Below are 16,053 nucleotides of genomic sequence, written 5' to 3'. Positions count from 1 at the left end.
AAAATAAAACTTTTTCTCAAACAATTTCACGGAATTGTCTTCCCATGTTTACTTGTAGTAACTTTATAGGCTTTTTTCCTTCAATTCTAACCTATTTTGAGTTTGTGTTTTAATGTGGTATAAAATAAGAATCTACTTTCATGTTTCTACATATGTTTATTCAGTTTTCTTTTTTATTTATTTGTTTGTTTATTTTATTTTTTATTTATTTATTTTTTATTATTATTATTTTATTTTATTTTACAATACTATTCAGTTCTACATAATAGCCACAGATTCCCTTGTTCTCCCCCTTCCTGCTCCCCTCCCCTTCCCCCCAGCCCACCCCCATTCCCATCTCCTCCTGCCTGGACTGAGTCTATCAGGTCGATCTCAGTCCTTGGGGGAGGCCTTATTCAGTTTTCTTGATAACATTTATTAATGCAACCTGCCTTTCTCCATTCTATTTTCTTGTTTTCTTTACTGAAAATCATGCAATTGTAAATATGAATTTATTTCTAGAATCTCTTGTTCCATTGGTCTATATGTCCACCAGCTTGCCAGTTCCATGCGGTTTGGATTGTTAGAACTTGGTGATATACTTTGAAGTTAGGTAGCATGATGCCTCAGGCTTTGTTCTCTTTGCAAAGATCCTTTCAATATTCTTATATTTTTGGTTGTGAGCCTAGCCTTTAATGGCTAAGCTATCTCTCCAGCCTGCAAAGACTCTTTCAATATTCGGAGCCTTTTGTGGTTCTCTATGAATTTTAGAATTATTCTTCTATTTCTATTGTGAATTTAATGGAGTTTGCATCAAACATGTAGATTGCTTTGAATAATATCAACAGTTTAGCATTGTTAATTCTTCTAGTCTGTGAACATGGACTGTCTTCCTATTTAACATCTCTTTCCATTTCTTTCATGGGTATTTTATTGTTTTCAATGTGTGGATCTTTCACCTCCTTGGTTAAATTTATCCATAAGCATTTTATTTTATTTGTTATTTTAAAAGGGATTGCTTTCATGATTTCTCCTTGAGATAGTTGAATGTACAGAAAAGCTGTTAATTTTAAACACTAGCTCTATATCTGGTAATTTTACTGAATTCAGAAAGTTGCTAAGATTTCTGATATAGAAGATCATGTTATTTGACAACAGACTGTTCTAGTTCTTCCTTTATTGTCTGCTCTGCTTTCTCTGTTGACAAAGATTTCCAAATTGTGTTCAATAGAAGTGGAAAGGGTGAGCATCCTGCTCTTTTCTTATTTCTAATCTTGAAGACAAAGCTTTTGACCTTTCACCGTTAAGTATGATGCTGCTATGACTTTGTCACACAAGGCCTTTATTGTGTTGAAGTACATTCCTTTCTACCTTAATTTTTTAATGTACTATGAAGAAATGCTTAATTTTGTTGATTGCTATTTTTTTGCATCTGTTCAGATTTGTGTTTGTAACAGAATTTTTCATGTCACTGTATTTTGAGGATAAATCCACTAGAGAATAGTGAATGATCCTTTTAGTATGATGTTGAATTCAATTTTATAGCATTTTGTTGAGGATTTTTTTCCATCTATGTTCATTGTTGATACTATATTTTCTTTTATAGACTCATTTCCTGTGTTGACTATCAGACAGTGCAGATGTCATAAAATTAGTTTGAGTATTTCTACCTCATAAAATCAGTTTATGAGTATTACTTCTCTACAGCTTTTTGAAATTTGACAATAATTGGTATCAGTTGTTTAAATGGTACAATTCACCAATGTAGTAACCAAATCCAGTGCTTTTCTTTGATAAGATTTTTGTCATTGGTTCAGTATCTATACATATGATTCATCTATTCACATTTTCTATTTCTTCATGTGTATTTCTAGGAATTTGTTCATTTATTTTATGTTTTGTAGTTTGACCTGTAAGTTTTCATAGCAGTCCCTTGTAAGCCTTTCTATTTCCCCAGTAATATCTACACAACATGTCTATTTGCACTTCTGATTTTGAGTCCTCTCTCTGTTTACTTAGTATATCTAAATGTTTGTTTATTTGTCCTTTCAAAAGAATAACTTCATTTACTGATATATTCAGTATTTTCTAGTTCTTTGTTTCTGCTCTGATTTTTATTATTTTCTTTTCCTATGTATGGACTTACTTTCTTCTTTTTCTGGCTCCTTGATTATAACTTTGGGTTATTTACTTGAAATATTTCTGCATTTTAATGTCTTCAAAGTTATTATTCAAAGCTTCCTTTTTAGAAGTATTTTTTCTTCATTCGTTAATTTTTTCATATCATAATCGCATTTTTAATTGTCTTGTGATATATTTTCAATATCTCTCTTTTAATTTCTCCTTTAACTTACTTCAAAGACCAAGAGCCAGGGAGAGTTTTAGAAATATAGTCAACCATGTTAATCCTACAAAAAATTAAAATTTAAGGAAATTTGAGATGATATCAGTAGATCTAGTTTTCAGTCTAGTCAGCCAGGCTATCTCTTTATTGGTGAGTTGAGGTCATTTACACTTAAAATTCTAATTGGGAGACATTTAGTAATTTTCATAACTTCATTGTTGTTTTCTGGCTGATTGGATTATTATTTATTTCCTCTCCTGGTTTCAGGGATTGCTTGTTTATTGTTTTGGGCATTATAAACTCCTTCTTAGCCCCCCTTCATTTACCTGTCCCACTCATGAACTTCATTCTTTCCTTTGTTCTCCTGATGGAAACTGTCTTTCTTTCTCGTCTGTGTACAGTACTCCTTTCAGAATCTTCTAGTCTTGTCTTAGTGGCCGTAAACATGTGTTGGCCAGCTGTTCCATCACTGCAGACCCATTTTGTGAATTTCTACAGCTCTTGATCTCCTTTCTCTTAGCAATGTAGTCAACTTTTCTCTTACTCTTATTGTTTGCTTTCCCCAGGTCACACAGGAGCCACGTCTGGTCTCCCACCTTGCCCTGAAGAAGTAACAGTAGGTCATTTGCAATGTCCAAGGTAAGCTTGACTTTTTTCAGTTTGATGATAGAAGTTAAGCATGAACTCCATGCATGATTAAAAGATGAGAAAGTAAAAAACTAAAACAAACAACAACAACAACAGAAAGAAAGTTAAAACAAAGAGCCTGAAAAGTGAGTTGAAAGGTCTAGCATATTTATTGTGAGGTCAAATAACGTTTTCTAAGATTAAAAAACTCTAGCAGTGTTTGAATAGTGTAGGGGAAAGGATGGTTTCAACAGTGGAATTTAAGATGACACAAATCCATAAAAGATTGACTAAATGAGATGTACAGGATAAGTTGGGCAAATGCTCAGAGAAGCAGGAAGCCTCATAAGAAGGTCTGTGTCTCTATTTTCAAAGCCCAAGTGCTAAAGTCATCCTATGAGCATCCCCTAGCTGGCTATTTGATCTTTGATAGCATTCTTTAAAAGTTTTGTCTTTTCAGCTGGGTGGTGATGGCGCATGCCTTTAATCTCAGCACTCAGGAGGCAGAGCCAGGCAGATCTCTGTGAGTTCAAGGCCAGCCTGGTCTACAGAGCGAGATCCAGGACAGGCACCAAAACTACACAGAGAAACCCCATCTCAAAAAAAAAAAAAAAAGTTTTTGTTTTTTTTCATTACTTTGTCAATTACTAGCAGGTTGGTTCCAATGGCATCAGAATTAGGACTTTTAGTCCCTAAGTTTATTAATAAGTCCAATGTTTAGGGCTATAGCTATTTCCATGGTAAATACTTTTAAAAGAAAAAAAAAACTCAACCAAGATAGTAAGCATCCACATCAAACTTAAAACCACCATAACCATAATTCTCTCTCTCTCTCTCTCTCTCTCTCTCTCTCTCTCTCTCTCTCTCTCTCTCTCTCTCTCTCTCTCTCTCTCTCGATGAGGAAACTGAGTTTTTGTTTGATACTGTGCTTGCCATGTGCTTAATCAAGCTATTATTGTATATGTGATGTAAAGTTAAATATGGTTGTCCAAAACTGGAGATGTGGTTTACATTTCCTATAGTTAGTCACCATTTCAGAAGGATGGAGGTAGGTGGAATACTGAGTCGTGTATTCCTGAGATACAATAAGAAACACTGTGATCTAAAAGTCCCCCCCACACACACACACACATACACACACAATCCATCTGCTAGACACTTTGTTGGACACTTGTTGTCTCCAGTTTGTTGGGAGCTCAGGATTTGGGAGAGTGTGGAGCCCATAAAGGCCCCACAAATACTAATAGGTTGAGGCTAGAATAAAAAGAACTTGGTAGGGAGTAGAGTTGCTCTTTCATATCCTGCCCCCATCTTCTGCTGGATGAGGGTGAAGTAAGGTCCAATTGCCTCTTTGCTTTCATACATCCCAAAACCCAGATTGTGAGAAATAAAATTCTGTTTTCTATAAATTACCTACAGTCTGTGGCATTATATTACAGAAGCACAGAAAGACTATGACAATAACATTGAAAATAAATTCTGATGAGTGTAATATGCTCTTCATTCCTATGAAAAGAGAGAGTTCCCATGTGCAATAAATGGGCGTGGAAAAGACTTCAAAACCTGAAAACTAATGAATCAGACATTTTCATCATTGTAGTAAACAAAATAGAAAATGCTACTTTGTTTCTGTCCATTCAACCAACTAAACATTAACAACAAAAATCTACAGATTGGATTTGGCAATGTGGCTCCATGGGCAAAGGAACTTACCACCCAAGCCTAGTAACCTAAGTTCAGTTTCCAACTCCACAAAGTTGTCCTCTGGCCTCTACATGTGTGTCATGGCATATGTTTTACCTTCCCTTCCCCCATTACTAGAAAAGCCAGTAATTGGACTTTTCTTAGGCTTCAAGTGATTATGGGGCATCAGACACCCTAGGACTCCATCCTAAAAGTCTGTCAGGGTCTGGCCTGCTACAGAGTCTTCCAGTTCTGCAGTGGAAAAGTGCATAAAAGTGAAGGATGAAAAGTAAACTAGTGTATCTACAGATGCTGCAACACTGAGATTAGCTTAAAACTCTTCTAGAAGTTGATTTCAAGTCCTCAGCATGTTTCTGCATTGAGTAAAGATGAGCAATGTGAAACCAGCCTAAAGATAAATTCCTGCAGTGTTTGGGTTGAATAACATGATTATGTATGAATAAAATAAAAATGACCCAAAGAGTGGTCAGGGAGAAGATGCTTTAGCTGATGAACTGGCATAGCTCCTAACATTTAATGCCATTCTAGGCACCAAGGAAGAGTAGGGCTTTGATGAGAAACAAATGATCTCCCTGGATCCTTTAAACCTGTTCTAGAGTGCTTTATTTCAGTTTTGGTGGAACAGCTGGGCTATGAGCAGGGTCAGGTGATTATAATCACATTTACACACAGTTGTAGTCTGCACATCTTAGATATATTTTTAGATACTGATTATGGTTCCCATGGTTATCTTATGATATAAACTGTATGTCAGAGAGAGAACACTTGAGAGTTACTAAGCTAACCTGAAAACTCACTTCTTAGACATACATATGGATACTGATGTTGATCCATATAATCATCATAGGATATTAAACATTATGCCAGAGAAAGAGAGAGAGAGAGAGAGAGAGAGAGAGAGAGAGAGAGAGAGAGAGAGAGAGAGAGAGAGTTTTACTCAACTAACCTGAAAACTCACATTCACACAAAAACATGTATGTGAACATTTGTAACAGGCTTAGTCGTCATCACCCAACTGGAAACTATCTAATTCCCCTCAGGTGCCTGCCCTGAGGAGATTTCTCCCAGAGTCCTAGGGAAGATGCTACAAGCGGCTGAGATACTAACCTGAGGGACATCAAATGAATCTAAGCACATCGAGCTCTTTAGTCCATTCACTTTATTCTTCTCAATCAGTTCCATCTACACAGCTTCTTTTCTGTTCTCATATTTAGCTCCTCCCTGTCCTTTCTTCTGCTGTTCTCTCACTGTCCTAAACTTAGTTCTTTCCATCTTCGTTCTCATCTTTGGTCTCTCCAAATCTCTGAAGTGTCCAGCTTATATACACTTACCAACAGCAATTCTCTGGCTGCCCTGCTTATCCCTGCTCCAGCCGCTTTCTGGGAGGGCAAGGGACTCATACCTCATTGCTAGGCAACCTATGTCACAGCATGTAGCATTTGGTTAGTAAAAGCACTTTTGCTCAGAGTTCATTGCTGAAAAGGAATCTAGGAATAGCACCTGGCTGGGATAAAGGAGGGAGGATAAAAGCTTAATTTGTACAAGAAACGAGGCTTGCCACCTAATCATTCCTGGTCTTATCAGTAGTCTCCTAGGGTCAGTGGAAAATAATTGCCTTACACAGTAACTAGCTCATGGTCAAAACATCATCCCAAAAATGTAATCAGTAAATCTCTTAAATTAGGATCTTTTGTAAATAAACCAGGATGAAGGTAAGGAGGTAAGGATTTAATTGTTAGTGATTATTTTCTCTTATCTGTAGGTGAAATGAGCTAATACTTATCTATCTGCAGTTTGTAGGGAAGTATCTTAGATGAAATACTTTTATCCAGAGAATGGCTCTGGCCAGATGTATGCTAATGAAGAATAAACACAGTTGGGGAAAGTTATCTAATTACCCCAAATGTTTAGGGGAAGTTGTGCCCAATAAATGATCGATCACACTGTTAGAAGTTCTTGGGGAAGAATAGAATGGGAAAGCTACAAATGCACACAAGAAATTCATTGCAGGATACAGCCAATGCATCCAAAAGCCAATATCACCAAGACTCTTTGAATTTCGGCTTTCCTCTGGAAAGGTCCATAACTTTTCCAGGTAATAGCTTTGCCAATATCAGTTGAATTCCTACTACATATATTTGTGGCTCATAGCACGAAGCAGCCAAGATATCTTTACTAGAGACTGAATATGCCTGATGGCACATTCCTACAATGCAAAACTATTGCTATGATCTGATATTTTTTTTTCCCAAAATTTATCTTAAAATCCTTATCCTAACATTATGGTGTGAGAAAGCTGAAGTCTTTGGGAAGTATGCTGGTTAGTTTTAACTGGCAGCTGACACAGCCTGAGAAGGGAGTCTCAATTAGGGGTTGCTTAGATCAGATTAGCCTGCTGACATGTCTGTGGGGGGACTGTCTTGATTGTTAACGAACCCAGCCACTATTGATAGCATCACTTCACCAGCATGGTGTCTAAGACTGTGTAAGAGTAAAGAGTGGAAGAGGCTGTCTGGAAGCAAGCAGGTAGCATGGGATCATGTCTCCGGGCACTTAACTATGGGAGTCATGTGACTAGCTGCCTGAGTTCCTGCCTTGACTTCTCCCAAATAAAGGATTGTAACTAGATAAACCTTTCCCTCTTCTAAATTGCTTTTGGTCAAGATGTTTCATTAAAGCAACAGAAATGAAACTAGAATAGGTTACTATATTATAAAAATGAAAACTTAGGGTGTTTGGCCATCCTATCACAGAGTAGGTCAGTTCAGGCTTTCTCTGGGCTGTTTGGAACCTGGAACTTATGCAGGGATGCTTTGCTCAGCCTGAGAGGAGGGGACTGGACCTACCTGGACTGAATCTGCCAGGTTGAGCTGAATCCCCAGGGGAGTCTTTGCCCTGGAGGAGATGGGAATGGGGGGCAGGGAGGGGAGGACAGGGGAATCCGTGGCTGATATGTAAAATTAATTTATAAAATTAAAAATAAAATAAAATAAAAATGAAAAATTATAAAAAGAATAATGATGTTACAAAGAGGCCCAAGACTTCAACCACAGACAGCTATAGGCAGCCAAGGGAAATTGCATGTCCTAAGGGAGCCCTGATTTTCCTAGAAGCTCAAAAGAACAAGAATTTATGCAAAAGTTTTTCCTTTCCTCTAATCTTGTAGATAAACTTCTCTATTTCCCTTGTGAAAGCAGAAGTGGAAAGATGAAATAGAAGACACTTTAACAATGACCTTGGAAAAGGAATCAATAGTCTCATTTGCCTAAAGTTTTGGGATTACAGCAGCAAAACCTTTCCTGGGGCATACCAATCATTGTCACTCGGTTAAGAAAAGATGAAAGCCAGATATCTTGTCTGTCTCACACACTTAAAGCTCATTCTGGTCCTTCAAAATACCACACTAGCATTTGGTTTCTCTCTCCAATCTCAGTAGCAGAGAATGTCAAGAAAGAAACCTGAACTAGCAGTTGGAAATGCTAATTCTAACCCTACTTTGGATAAGTACTACCTGACCAACAGTTTCAGATTTAACTAGCATAAAGTTAAATCCCTGCAACTAGAATAAATATCATTATTACATAAGTGTAAAATAAAGAGGATTGGAGAAAAAGATCTGAGTGCTTTAGCTGACTTCAAGTTTAGAATGACCTAATGGAGCTAATATTACTATAGCAATACCAATGTGGGTGGTACCAAGGTTCACCTTAGGTGGTACTAATGTGGTACTGAGGTTCACCCTAGGCAGTGGAGCTCCTGAGGCCCTGCATCTTACATAGACCTTATGAGCACACATTGTGTAACATTAATCCAATGTGTGTGCTTTTGCCTCAGTTAAGACCAATCTATAAAAAATTTCCTATCACTTGAAAGACATCGTATTTTATGGACTTCATCCCTTTACCTTAAGGTCCTCCATGTGTTGCCTGTAGATTTGGAAAGCAATATAGTTATCACAAAAGTAACTACAGGAAAGAGTCACTAGTCACAATTCCTGTATTTTGTAGAAGGCAGACTTTATAAATGGCTTTTAAAAAGTTTGAAGGAATACAGTCAAGTACAACTGGGAGGGGGCAGGGGGAGGATCAAGAGTACTGAAAAAGTGCTGATAATCTGCAGATTATCACTCAGTTGACTAAGGAAGAAGGAAGCAGAGAGGAGAAAGGTGAGCAAATAGCTTTACTGGAGGGCTCCCATCTAAAACATTCCAATAAAAGCCTGAGAGGCGGGACATACGATGAAGGCAATCTTTAAATAGTGACACAAAGTTTCTGAAAAAAGTTCAACAAGCTACAGTTCAGGATGAATTCAAGTTTGTAATGGGGGAAATCTGTACTAAGAAAGGGAACTGATGATCTGTGCTTTTTCCCTTTATTTGGTTAAAGAAAACTCATTAAACAAAATAAATACTTGAGTCCTTATTTGATAGTAGAGCCATGTAAACATTTATGATAAAGTAAAATCTTGAATTCTTCAGAATCATATTAATTTCTCTTTTTTTTAATTTTTAAATCGACAGTTTCACACATTTTCATAATAAATTATAATTATTTTTCTCCTGCACCCTCCTCTTTCATCCCTCTCTCCTCTTGCTAGAACCCTTATTTTCAACAAGTCCCTATTTCATTTCATGTCCTCTTTCTGTGTCTGACCTACTAAGTTTAATTAGCATTTATTCCTGTTTCTCTTAGTAATACTTATTAAGTAACAGCTGTGCATCAAATATCCTACAAATGCTGACACTAATATTAAGAAGGCATTTTTTTCTATTAAGAGATTGAGGGTCTAGTTAAAAAAACATGAAAATAAATATAAAATATATAATAAAATATACTAAAATAATTATAATAGAAATGAGTATAAAACTCAGGCAGAACCAATTGAAAATATACCCAATCCTGTCTGGATATCTAGAGAATTAAAAGAAAGAAAAGGATCTAAGATAGAAGCATTTGATTGAATGGAATCCTACAGGACTAGTTGGTGTAACTCACTTAAGAGATAAGAATACACTAGGCCTGCTATGATTTTTGCATAGGCATACCTCCATTCACTTTACTGAATTCTTTCTCCTTTCTAAAAAGAAATTTACCAAGATTTCATAATACCTAGAAAATGTTAGAGATAAGAGAGAACTAGAGAATTTCTCGAAGGCTACAAAAATGGTAAATGCTATTTGTATTTTCAATTATAAGGGGCAATTTTATGATTTTTTTTGTAGGGATGGGTTAAAGGATGAGAGCTGAATTTAGAGCATGAAATTTAGGCTTTGCTTCTTAACTAGTTGTGTGAATTTAGCCAAGCTATTGAACATCTCTCTCCTTTGGGTCCTCCACGTATAAATTGGGATATTTCAACGAGTTGTTGTGAGGGTATCAGTGATTCATCTCAACTGTCAATTTGATGGACTCTAGCATCACCTGAGAGACAAGCCTTTTAGCATGCTTGTGGGGAATTATCTAGATTAGATTAGTTGAAGTGGGAAGACCTGACCACTGTGGGCATCACTATTCCCTAGGCTTGGGTTCTAGGATGAATGAAAAGGAAGTAAACAGAACACAACACTCATTCCTCTCTGCTTCCTGACTATGACCAGGGTGCCATGTGAGCAGCTGCCTTCTTCTCCACATACCATATAACCCCAATCTTCTTTCCTTAAGTTGCATTTGTTGGGTTTTTTGTCAAAACAACAGGAAAAGTAATTAACGTACAAAGGATTGCACATAAAAATGCAGAATATCTGGTATATGACAATCTTTCAAAAAAATATGATCCATTCTACAATTGTTCATGTTACAGACAAAATAGTTGGTCTTAGTCACTCCAAGATTTCAAAATAGAATGTCTGAAAGAATCTTGACACGTAAAAGGAAGTGGTAGTATATTAAGACCAGAACAAGTTCATGAATAACAAGTCATTTCAGATCCCACACACATTTCCTGTTGGAGCACAAGTTTTGCCATGACAAGAAAGGAATTTTGTTGACATAGCACAAGCAAATGTAGTCAATAGCTGGAATCCCTGTAGAATAATAGGAAAATGGGAACACCAAAAGCTTTGGTGGTATGCACATATGAGGAACTAGATTCTCTGGAAAGCAAATCAAAGTATGTATATATTCTAGAGGATATTATAACAGATTAAGAAAAATGGGTGTTTTTACAACTATGTAGTACAATACGAATAAATATTCAGCATCATAGTCACATAAAAACAGTGTCACTAATTCTGATTAAATGATTATGGAAGGCAAAGGGATCCCAGGGAAAAGATATTTCAAATAATTTTGAATTGTGATTTTTTTAATATTATAATGGTTTGGGGTAGCACCTTCCTATGGTATGAGAATTGTCACAACTTCAAGATGTCTCTGATTATTTTAATTAAAATAATTCTATCCATTTATCATTAAAGCAAAGCTATCCAAGATGAAAGCATTTTTGTGATAAATGAGGCTATCATCTTGCTGTTGCTTCTTGCTTGAGGTCCACAGTTTGGTTTGGTTTGTTTCTGTTGTATCTGTAGCGAAGCTGTCCACCTCTCCATCACTTCTGACACAAAAGATCATTCTTTTCCTAGGAAATCTTAATGGCCTCTTGAACAGTCTTGCTCTACATGTCCCATCCATTTTCTGCATAAAACAGGTAAAATCAAGCTTTAAAAATCTAAAACTAAGTTTCTCAGTAGCAAAGTAAAAATCATTCCTGGGATTTGACTTCCTTGCTGTCTAGCATTGGTTCCTGACCAGTATCCCCATACATACCCTTTCCTAGGCCCTGGGAACACACCTCTCACACTCTGTCTGGAGACCTACCTCTTACTTTTTATTACATAAAATTTGAACATCTCCTTTTACCAATTACCTAAGATTTGATATTCCCTTATTATAGTCCTCTAATTACTATAACCCATTTTTTTTTTTTGATGATTGGGTAGAAAAAAATGGGGCTAGCATTTGGCCATCTAGATTCTGCTGCAAGCCACAGGAACATGTAATGGAATCCAGCTACTATCACAAAAGCTACTACTTGGAAAGGTCAAGGACTTTTCTGAAGGTCAAGCCATCGCTTAAGAAGTCTTGGTAATATTTTAGCTTTTGTATATATATTAGCCAATTCCTACAATGATTTTCTTGTATGCTATGTGTGCTTCCAAGAACTCCTAACAGTTTATTTATCTAAAATACCTATCAAGCACCCAAGGTCAAATGATTTCCTGAACCAAGGTAACACCCTATTGGAAACAATACCTGTCTCCTAGGTCAGGTGAATAGCTTTATTTCTTGTGCAACTCCCTTCTTATACAGCCTTACTAACATTATAGACTCCTAATTTCTTCTACATTGCACTTCTAGGAATGCAGATTGAACACATAAATTCCCTTTTTGATATAACTGATATTAGCTCTCACTTGACCTCCTCCTTTAACCACTCCCTTTTTGGGTTGCAAAAGACAGCCTGACAGTCACTTCCTGATGAAAGTTCTTACCTGCCTTTATGACCCTGCAGGAATTCAAGCCTGGTGACCTGGCTGGAGGGGAGGATTGCTATTGCTTGGGTTTATAACTGAATACCTCAGAGACTTGGAGAGAACTGAGAGTTATAAGGAGACTTAGAGAAGGATTTTGGCTAGAGGACTCGAGGATGAGATGGAAGATGAGGAAGAGCCAATGGGGAATTACTAGATGGGTAAGAACGAGATGAGAAGGACCTAGGTGAGGTAGAATTAAGATGAGAGAATTAAGGCAGAACTTAGAGGAGACATCTGGTAAATATAGAGAGAAATCAGGCAAGAAAGAAGCTAGGCACAAGAACAGAACTGAAGATGTGTAGATAGGATTTGATCCCAGAGAAATAAAGTCAACGGACAAAGAGCATGATGTACTTAGATTCATTTCCCAAAAATAATTCTCACTTCTCTTGTTGGCCCCTGGGAATAATATTAATAAGGCTGGTCTTTAATAATATTCGAGAAGATTCCTATTCTTGCATTGCATCAGCATCACTGTGTGTCAGTTTTTGCATTTTTAAGTGACATATTTCAGATTAATTATCTTTTTAATATAGTTTTATCAGTTTTCACTGCTCATCCTCCTGACTCCTCCCAAAACCACTCCCCCACATGTGAACCCCCTTCCAATTTTGTGTCCTTTATTTTTTTTTAATAACCCACTGAGTAAATTTTGTGCTTCCCATACATTCACAGGTGTGTCCATGCACTGGAGCATGGTGGATCTAAGCACACCCTTAAGGAAAATTGACTCTCCCTCCCCAAGTAGTCATCAACAGTCAGCATCTTCTCAGCCAGGGGTGAAGGCTTGTGAGCACCTATCCCTTTCATCCTAGAATATTGATTGGCTTGATTTTGTGTGGGTCTGGTGTAGGCAATTACAGCTGCTGTGAATTTATAAGTGCCAAAGTCCTATCATGTCCAGAAGGCAGGTTATCAACCTGGACCTTCCCAATGTCTAGATCTTACAGTCTTTCTGCTCCCCTTCCACAATGGATCCAGAGCCTTGAGGAAGGAAATTTGATATAGATGTCCCCTTTGTGGCCAAGCACTCTACAGGGACTTGTTCTCTGCACTCTAACCATTTGTAGAGTTTCTGCATGAACTGCTCTCCACTATACCAAGAAGCTTCTTTGGTGAGGTCTGAGAACTTCACTAATCTGCAGATATGGAGACATAAATTTGGAAAATAGTTTGATACTGAGTCCATTTAGCAAAATATTAGTAGTAGGTTCACACCTGGAGCACATGAGCTCCACAGTCATGGATTCTTGTCCAGAGTTATATTAGGCATGTGTTTCCTCCTGTAAAATGGGCCTTAAATCCAATCAGAAAGCAGTTGGTTACCTCCATAACATTCATGCCACTATTTTACCCCTGGTCACATCTTACCATGTTGATCCTTACTGTAATTCACAGAGTTCACAGCTGGGCAAGGCTATTGGTGACTCCCCACAACCTAGTAGCCATGTAGCACCTCTGGTACTATGAAAGGTTTCTAGCAGGAAGGAAGCTTCTTAGTCAGTATCAACTTCATTTCTCCATGCCCTGTGACTAAGGTGTGTGGTGTCTTTGGTAATAAGGTCACATTTTGATGATCACAACCAAGAACCATGGCAATAGTCTATATTGTTTCGGGGTCTCTGGGACACCTTGAACAACTCAAGGGGAGCTATCCTATACCTGGGGGTGAGCTTCTTATTTGGCAACATAAGGATTATGAGAGGAGCACTGTCTCCTGTGTAGGATACAGTAACAAAATTAGATTATTTTATATGAAATATATATATAATAATGTAATAGGTTTACATAGAGCTTTTTAAAAGACCCTGCCCTATCCTCCTGCCCCTCTCCTCACTTAATCCTCCCTTCCCATTATTCCTCTATCCACATGTGTCCTACCATTTCTCTTCCCTTTGGATCTCTGTGCTGTGTATGCACAATGACATTTTATTCAGGTATAAATAAATATGAAATTTGCAAGTAAATGGATATAACTGGAAAACCTTATACTGAGGTAACCCAGATGCAGAAATACAAACTTTACATCTTTTTACTCATACATGAATCCTAACATTGAACCTTTAAAGTGCTTGTTTAGTTTGGAGTACCTGTAGAATCCAGGAAACTAGTGAGGAGGGGAATAGATTAACTGTCTGTGTATAAGATGTTCATTAGCTCTGTACTTCTTTGATTTCTCAGGTTAACTCTGCTACTACATGTAGCTTCACATAAGTGATAGGCTTGGGTAGCTACAAAATTAGTTAGGAAGTTTATTCAAATAATCATTTTGGCACAGAAAAGAGATCAGATTCTACTTAAGGGTAGGGAGGGGAGGAGGGAGAGAGGGTGGGGAAGAAAGAGTCGGGGGACATAAATATGTATGTGATTCCCTAATCAGCCAGATGGGTAAAAGATAGAGGTCAAGGGCAGTGAAGACTTTGTGTGGCCAGTCTTAAGAGTCTCAATGGCATAATGAGCTGTGGTGTCCATTTTTCCTCCATGTAAATTGTATTTGCACATCTGAAGTAGAAGGGGACATCTCTGATTAGAGAGAAGTATTTAGGGATTAATAGACTATAGGTAGACAATATGGCATTAACTGTGACAAGGTCCATATGCTTTAGCTTGCCAATAAGCTGTAAGTTAGCATTAAGTTATGAATACTGGAGGCCCAGACTTCCATTCAGACTCACAAAAGATATAGGCCATTTGCTTTTATGATGAGAGATGGGTTATTGAGGCTCATGAACATGGTCAAATTTAGGTTTTGTGTTTGTTTTGCTTATTTGTTTAGACACTTTGACTTTAGGGGGAAACACCTAGAAAAATAGAAATGTTCAGTTGAGACTCAGTGTTGTACTCATAATGCAGTGGGGTTTTTTTTTAAATGTAGTTTTAATAAATGCAGCCTATGTGTCAGTGCTGTGAAAACTGGTTCTCAGGCCTCACTTCTGGAAGCCCTTTTCTGTAGAACCCGAGGACTCACCTGCTGTTTCCAGTCATCCTTGATGAACATGATGAGCTCACTCTGAAAAGCGTTGTTACTGGTCACTGAATGATTCACTGGGCCTTGACTGCTTCTCTGGGCAACCAGCCCAGCCAGTTTAAAATAAGATTTTGTTGTTTTGAGGGATGGAAGCCAAGGTGGACCATTAGGATACTTCCTTTTAGTACAAGAGAGTCTACAAGTTTCCTCTCCCTAATTGTGTTAACTATGTTCCTGAGACCAATTTGACAAGAGAGGAAAGTATTTGAGAATAATAGGGGATAGTGTGGGAGACAGTGAGGAAAGGGGACTGAGGGCCTCCATGATCCAGGGTGCACAAGAAATGCTATGTTAGAATTAGTAATCAAAGTTACGGGCCACTTATTGGTTCCTTACACAGATAATAAGGACACTTAGGCGGGCATTGCCAAACCCTGAACTTACTCCTTTCGGAGACCAGCCAGTCAGCCAAGAGGCACAATACAAAGACAATGGGAGGAGATTGCAAAACTCTGTGTGTCTTTTACTCTAGGAAACTAAACCATCCCAGTTCCCTGGAACAGATGTGTCTGAATAAAATGGTCTTTGAGGCCCTGAGAGAGGCATATGCTATCTCTAAGGTGGCCCTGGACTGTAAAAGGGCAGAATGGGAACAACAATGCTGAACCCTGAAGCTGAAGATTTCTGTACTGATGTGGTACCCAAAACATGAGGAAGTTGCTTTAATCTTATATACTTTATCCATCGAATTTTCATTTTTCTGTGGCCAGGCATTTGCCAAGATTTTAGGGGCATATGACATGTGTGTTTTTACAGACAATACATTGCTCCCCAATATTTCTGGGTCTTGGACTCAACTATTTTGAACTCCATATAGTTGTTGACTGGTGTCAGAAGCCA

General features: G+C 37.7%; 1 protein-coding gene across 2 annotated transcripts in view; it reads left to right on the top strand.

Moving 5' to 3' along the window:
* LOC121821165 (uncharacterized) overlaps nucleotides 1-16,053 on the top strand; it is a 227,489-nt gene that overhangs the window by 178,008 nt on the left and 33,428 nt on the right. For both annotated transcript variants that reach the window (XR_013043360.1, XR_013043359.1), the window contains exon 3: nucleotides 2,890-2,962. The gene's annotated coding sequence lies outside the window, so the exon portion shown is untranslated. The remainder of the gene's footprint in view (nucleotides 1-2,889; nucleotides 2,963-16,053) is intronic.

Source organism: Peromyscus maniculatus, chromosome 11, assembly GCF_049852395.1.
Source record: "Peromyscus maniculatus bairdii isolate BWxNUB_F1_BW_parent chromosome 11, HU_Pman_BW_mat_3.1, whole genome shotgun sequence".
NCBI classification, from domain to species: Eukaryota; Metazoa; Chordata; class Mammalia; order Rodentia; family Cricetidae; genus Peromyscus; species Peromyscus maniculatus.
The sequence above is the reverse complement of the archived record's forward strand: the minus strand, read 5'-3'. Positions and strand labels throughout refer to the sequence as shown.